The sequence below is a fragment of the Clupea harengus genome, unplaced genomic scaffold, assembly GCF_900700415.2.
Source record: "Clupea harengus unplaced genomic scaffold, Ch_v2.0.2, whole genome shotgun sequence".
In the NCBI taxonomy this organism is placed as follows: Eukaryota; Metazoa; Chordata; class Actinopteri; order Clupeiformes; family Clupeidae; genus Clupea; species Clupea harengus.
In genome coordinates this window covers 440-8000 of record NW_024880847.1, presented here as the reverse complement: position 1 = coordinate 8000, position 7561 = coordinate 440, and the positions used below count along the sequence as shown (strand labels likewise).

Here is a 7561-nt window from a genome sequence, read left to right as displayed (position 1 = left end):
GGAAATTGAACATTTAACATATCCTGGGGCCATGATATTGGTTAAACAGATATTGTTACGAATGGTGGGTGTTGTGCAGGACTCAATTGCACGACTCAGCACAGGGGTAGATTTAAAGGGTGAAACGTTTTACTAGCCGGGTTCAGTACACAGGTAAGCAGTCCAAGAATTGCAAACAAAACCAAACAGGGAATAGGCAGGAGAATAGTTGTAGGGCAGGCAGAGGTCAGAAGCACGAGTAATCACTTTAACAAGGAGGAAGCGCTAAACGCGAGGAACAGCGGAAAAAACAAGGAACATACCATATAACAACAATTTACGAAGACGCAACGAGAAACAAGAAAACAAGGACTATATATACACACAGGCAACAGATAACGAGGGACAGGTGAGAACAATCAAGGCGGGGCAGACAAAGACACAGGTGGACTAAACAAGGGGAATTAACAGGACACAGGTGAAACCAATAATACAAACAAACCGGGAGATTGGGAACAGGTGAGGGGTGGAGACACGGACAACAACAAGAGGGCACATGGCATAGACAAACAAACATAGGAAAGCACATGGCGGGAACAAGGAAGCACGAGGACAAGACAAGGGAACAAACATGTGACAACACAAGGGAGACAAACTCAGATTACACACAGACAGAACACAGACCTTACAGATATTTCACTGAAATAGGTTTTCTACTTATATTTTGACTTAGGACTTAGATTTATGCCGGGGAAAAAACCTTTGTTAAAACATCAGATCAGTGGACTCAGACATTTGGACCCCACTGTATATATTTTTAATACGGTAAATAATAAAACAAAAAAACAGTAAAGGGTTGATTTTGAACTGAGAAAACTATGTTCCAAAGACCATCGCACTTAGTAGTGTGCCACCCACATGCCTATATTTTTTACTAATCATCCTCGGTCAATGTCTGTTTTTAACAGCAATAAAATAGGACAAGGGCGTTCCATCAGAGGACAGCACAAGTCCCTTACAGCAAACCACTTCCGCCACTTCAGCTACTTTCTCTTCTGATTCCTCCGACTCGTCATCCAACTCTTCATATGACTCTTCCTCCACAGATGAGGGACAGAAGAAGAAAAAGAAGAACAGCAAAACAGTAAAGAGACGGAAGCAGGGGAAACGGGGAAAGAAAAGAAAGGAGCAAAGTGTTCACCAGAGAGGTAATAAGAATACAGTGGCGGGGGAAAGTCTACACCCGCTTTCAAGTTTATCAAGTTTGATCATTTAATTAGTAGAATATATATGATGTGCGCTGTACTCATTTTACCTTCTCTAATTTGAAGCTCGAGATCCTGAAGTGGTGGCCCGATACCGAAAGGTGTTGAAAATCTGCCGGGAGGTAAGGACCATGGGGGCTGCTTTCAGAGCTGTGGGTGTTGACCGCAACACTATTGTCGTGAATGCCCCAATGGCAGAACTTTGCATTGCTGCCCCAGAAACATTTGCAGAGCTCAGAGAGAGGTGCTCCAAGAAGGAGAAGCTCAGTTGTTTTACACAAAGGTATAAAGATGCCATTGAGGGTGATGTCAGCATTATTACAAAAATTAAAGCGTTCAAAGACTCTGGCAAACTTCTGCCAATAAATAAAGGCAAGTGACTGGCGGATCACCTTAGTTGTATTTGCATTGTTGCATTTTTGTTGTTGTTCTTGTTGTATTTAGCAGATTAGAACGCATGGTTAAATGTGCATTTATTGTTAGTGTAGTTTTTTCAAATAAATGTTTTCCAATTTCACTTTATTTCCTCGATGCTGTGTTGTGTGCTTTTGCCATTCATATGTTTAACAACTTAACGTCTGAGGTCATTTTTGGAAACTTTGACGGAGCATGTGTGTAGTCACACTTTACATCAGTTGCTGCAGAATTGTCTACTAATGGTATGTCCCTCAGTAACAGGCCATTTATAAATGCTTATAAAGTATAGATAGTGTCCCACTTTATATTAACCCATGCAAAACACTTAACTAATGATTAGTAAATGGTTTCTATAGTATGTTGCTCAGTTACGGGCCATTTGTAAATGCTTATAAAGTATAGATAGTGTCCCACTTTTTATCAACCCTTGCAAAACACTTTACTAATGATTAGTAAATGGTTTCTATAGTATGTTCCTCAGTTACGGGCCATTTGTAAATGCTTATAAAGTATAGATAGTGCCCGCTTTATATCAACCCATGCAAAACACTTTACTAATGATTAATAAATGATTTCTAAAAACCTATATTAAGCATAAACTAAGGTGTTACATGTGCTAACATATATTACTTCACTCAGGAATTAGACAATAGCGTATGCATGACAAAGGTTATTCATAATGACCCATAAATGGTGAGCAGACCATTATCACATACCTTATAAATGATCTTACAAATCATTAGTAACTCATTGAAACCTGGTTGATTAATCATTTGTAAATGATTTACAAAATGTGAGCAGACCATTATCATATATCTTATTAATGATCTTATAAATCATTAGAAAATCGTTTGAAAAATGTTCATACAAACATGACTACTCGTTTACAAATAGCTTACTAATGTCCTTATAAACAATCTTTTAGATCATTAAAAAATCATTTGAAACATGTTCATACAAACATGACTACTTGTTTACAAATAGCTTACTAATGTCCTTTTAAACGATCTTTTAGATCATTAGAAAATCATTTGAAACATGTTCATAAATACATTAATACTCATTTATAAATGGCTTACTAATGTCCTTATTAAAAAATGTTATAGATCATTAGAAAACATGTTCATAAATACATTACTACTCATTTATAAATAGCTTACTAACGTTTGTAAATGTTGTGATAATGATTTGTAAATGATTAACAGACTATCAACAAATGCTTCATAAACGGTTTATTAAGGAGGGTTATTCTAAAGTGTTACTGTGGGATATTTTCATATGAATAAGGGATAGTTTTACCAGATACCTGTTGAATGAGTGTAAAGATTAGCTTTGGGTTACATTTCAGATGAGGTAGAGATTTAAGATAAGAGGGCATAGCTTGAAGTGACCTAAGGTTAAAATGGGTGGGGTATTGTATACCATGGAAGCTTTCTGATTGGATGGAGTGAAGGGACCAGCATAGGTCATAAGAATATGCCATAGTCAATAAGTCAATGATATTGTACCTAGTTATAATATCATTACTTTTATTTTGATTTAACTAGCCATGAGTGCACTCTCCTTAGTGAATATTCTTTGTCTCTGACCTGGGTAAGTGAGGTGCGACATTGGTCTCACCTCCCCCCCCAGGTCGAGACAAAGAACCCTGCATGCATGGCCCATTTGAATAGACGGTGACACCCCTTAATGTCAGTGTATTTAACAGACTGTTCCCCAAGGAACAAGTCAGATATGCTGAGGTGAAGTTCTGTGAGGGAGGATGGATCTGAAAGTCTCTGTCTCACAAAATGGTCGGCCGCCATTCTTCAAGAATAAACCTGAATCCTGACTGATCAAACCTAAGACTGAATCTTCAATATATGGTATAAAACTAATTACCATCAATTGGAGGTCCACCACCGAGATATTAATTCTTGGAATTTTGCTGAGATTTCAGTTCTGCTGTAAAGATCCGCTGTACCCCGGTTGACACAACGCTTTGGTAAGTACACTTACCTAAATCTTGGGAAATATAGGAAGTAGAGTCCTGTCTAAGATTGTGATGTCTTAGAAGTTGACACACACGGTGCTTGTCTTAGAACAGAAATCTTATGTTATTTTACTTTTATTTTTATTGTGATGTCTTAGAAGTTGACACACACGGTGCTTGTCTTAGAAGTTGACACATCGAAGTTTTGGGTATTGGTCCGAGGCAGTCTGAGCTGTGCTTGTGATATACTCTATTGTTTTACTTACCGCTCAGATACATTTCCCAAGAGGATAAAAAAGGTTGTGGTCATAATAACGGGTGTTTGAAAAGGGATCTACAGCATTTTAAATATTTGAATTTAGAAATTATTCTAAGTTAATTTGTACATTGTTTACATTAAATTGTGGAGATTCAGTTCTTGGATTTGACCAGTCATGATTCAAGACATAAGATTCCTTTAAGTCCAGATTTCACAATGCTTTTGATAAAGTCAGATGTTAGACTGCTAAAATGTTAGACTGTGTCTGTTCACACAATAGTTACAGACAGCTTTCACACATACCACTTAATTCACACTTCAGGCACAGCCGCGCCTGTGACCTTGATGGCCCATTAAGCTGAAGTGAACCACACCAAAGCCACATAGCAAGACAGACTTTAAGCATTTGTTTTGCCTACACAATGATTTTCTTAACCCATGTTAAAATCATTGTATGAAGTGTTACAATTATGAATAATTGTAAGCATATTTTTAACAGAACAAAGTCTGCATCCTTAGTGTATGGGTTTAAGGTACATGGAAAATAAGATGTTTTTTTTCGGAAACCGTACGTGATCTCACAGCAGCAGACGACTGCTGTTAGATCAAAAGGGGGAGGTGTTGAGCTTCAGAGAGAATTGACCTTAATAAGATGATAACTGCAAAATGTGTTTTTTCTCAAAACAGGTTTAGCTGCTGAATTTCTGACTTCATCAAATGATCCAGGAGCAATTAATGAATTAAGGAATGCCTTAAATGGTTTGGCATTCAAGTGCCATTGGAATCTGGATAAAAATGGATTTTATGAGATACTTTTGTAACTAACTAACTGTAACGTAACTCTGTTAACAGATTGATTCCTTTCTCTTAGGGATGGACACACCTGTCTCCTGAACAAGCGAATGAATGTGTGTGTATGCCTGTAGGCTGGCCAGCCGTCGTATGAATGAATGAATGAACTTACAGGACTGTTTAACCTACATTTGACCACTGACTTTGTCTTTAAGTGAAATTGTTTGAATTGAAGGAGATTTAAAAACGTTTTCTTTCTTTCAATCATTCCATTTCTTTCAAACATTCAGCTTCTTTCAAATCCCAACTCTCAGTTGTTTATTGGGTTAGTATGGGTCTGTGGCCTTTTCTTCTAGATGCAAATGCCCAGACCTTGCAGGTAACAGGATGATGTGATTTAAGCAAACCTGCTTTTGTCTGAGATTAAGCTGTCTGCAGTCTTTCACACCCAATACCAAATGTCTATTGTCTGATGTGTTGAGTATGCTAACAGGCTTCCTGCCTCATGGAGGTGTTGGCCGGTATTATCTTTTTCTGAGATCTCGTTACAGACAGTTTTTAGGAATATGGAGAATAGCGATGAAAAAAAAGGAAGCAGCTTCTCTCCAAGGTGTCGAAAGGGGGACCATTCCAGAAAATCAACAGATGAAGGAACAGCAGAATCGTTTGAACTTCAAACAAACGCCATGCCGCATCTGGCCAGGACGTCGAAATGAGGACAAACTCAGACCACAGCCATCAACCCAGATCAACACCTCTGGAATCCACAGGACCACCGCAACACCTGAACCGATGACCACCACTCCCCAAGAAGAGATGACGGGGACACCTCAAAGAAATGGCAATCTCCTGATATGCTAAGAGATGCATAGGTGGAATGACCCCATAAGGAGCAAAGACCACAGGAGGGGAACAACTGAGACAAGCCAAGCGTCACAGACACACACACACACACACACACACTAACACGCACAAACACACACACACGTCCTACCCCCTCCCAAGGAAAGTCAACCCTTGCTTTTAAACAAAGGCAAGACACAATACACAGAGTGTCAAGACACACACACCTTCAACCATCATAGACGATCAACTACAAGGGACCACGGAAAAATCGGGAACGATTACCATCACCATCAAAGACACACACATTCTGGAGTCACACACACGAACACACACACACAGAGACACACACTTAACCGTATTACCGTCAACCCACATCACAATAAAGTAATGCTCCATGTCATGTACCCCTCAGTAACCAGAAAGGAAATGTTTTAAAATGTTGTGACACTATAATGTATCTCCCATAATCCGTTATCTTCTGTACTATTGTTTAATCCTAACCTTTCATTTTAGCTTAGTTTACCTTAGAGTTAACATGTGTAATTAAGTTTGTTCTGTGTTCTCACCGCTTGTAAACTGCATTTTCCGAATGGGTACCATGTACATATATGTATTACTTCTGTTATATTCCCTCGTGAGAGAATGCCACATTTATGAGACAAAGACTGAACAAAGCCACTCACTCAAGAAAAAGAAAATAGTTAAATGATCTGATGTTTAAGACATACAGTCTTAAAAAGGGGGAATGAAGGGACCAGCATAGGTCATAAGAATATGCCATAGTCAATAAGTCAATGATATTGTACCTAGTTATAATATCATTACTTTTATTTTGATTTAACTAGCCATGAGTGCACTCTCCTTAGTGAATATTCTTTGTCTCTGACCTGGGTAAGTGAGGTGCGACATTGGTCTCACCTCCCCCCCCAGGTCGAGACAAAGAACCCTGCATGCATGGCCCATTTGAATAGACGGTGACACCCCTTAATGTCAGTGTATTTACATTTAACCGGACTTGTTCCCCAAGGAAACAAGTCCAGATGAGTCTGAGGTGAAAGCTATGAGTGGTACGTTTTCAGGCTTTGTCTCCCTTGGTGGCCACTCACTGTATAAGATATAACCCTGAATCCTTGACTGATCAAACCTAAGACTGAATCTTCAATATAATGGTATAAACTAAATTACCATCACACAGCACACACCACGCACACACAACACGCACACACACACACACCACACACATGCAAAACACACAACGCACACACACACCACACACACACACAACACATACCACACTGCACTACACACATTTATACGCACACAGACATGCCACACACACACAGACACGCCCATCACACCACACAACCACACACATCCATGCAGACACCCCACCGCATCACACATCAAAACACATCCACGCACACGCAACACACATTACACACCACAAAACACAATAGGATTCAGCTGACTGTAAACATGTTATTCATACCTGCTGTGTTGTGGGGGCCCCCAGTCGAAAAACTCAGACATGTGCTCAGACCTCACCTCACAGCGAGTGCTTGCATTCCAGAAATCTGTCCTAACCTTACTACTAACAAACAGACCACACACACACACACCACACACCAACACACACACCACACACTTTCCTGGCCATCACAGTAATTTTGGTTCAATCACAGCAATGGTATGGTGGCCTTCACACCCCCCACATTCTCAATATGGCCGCTGGCAAACAACGCTCCATATCCCAGGGTGCACCACTGATCCCAGATGCCACTTTATCAACACCTCCCACCACACCTCAGCCTACCCCAGTCCTTCTACTACCCAGCATCGTGTGTGTGTGTGTGTGTGCTGTGTGTGTGTGTGTGTGTGTGTGTGTGTGTGTGTGTGTGTGTGTGTGTGTGTGTGTGTGTGTGTGGTGTGTGTGTGTGTGTGTGTGTGCGTGTATGTGTGTGTGTGTGTTTGAGCATTTATTATAGTCATATCTGTCAATGTTTCATATTCCCCTTGTATTTAGTTTGAAAT

At 39.8% G+C, this 7561-nt stretch overlaps 1 long non-coding RNA gene across 1 annotated transcript; it reads left to right on the top strand.

The window, feature by feature from the left end:
* The first annotated feature begins 636 nt into the window (after positions 1 to 636).
* Positions 637 to 1766, top strand: LOC122132695. Its single transcript, XR_006152239.1, has 2 exons — positions 637 to 1187; positions 1311 to 1766. It is a non-coding gene; the product is annotated as an uncharacterized LOC122132695 (long non-coding RNA).
* Positions 1767 to 7561: the final 5795 nt, after the last annotated feature.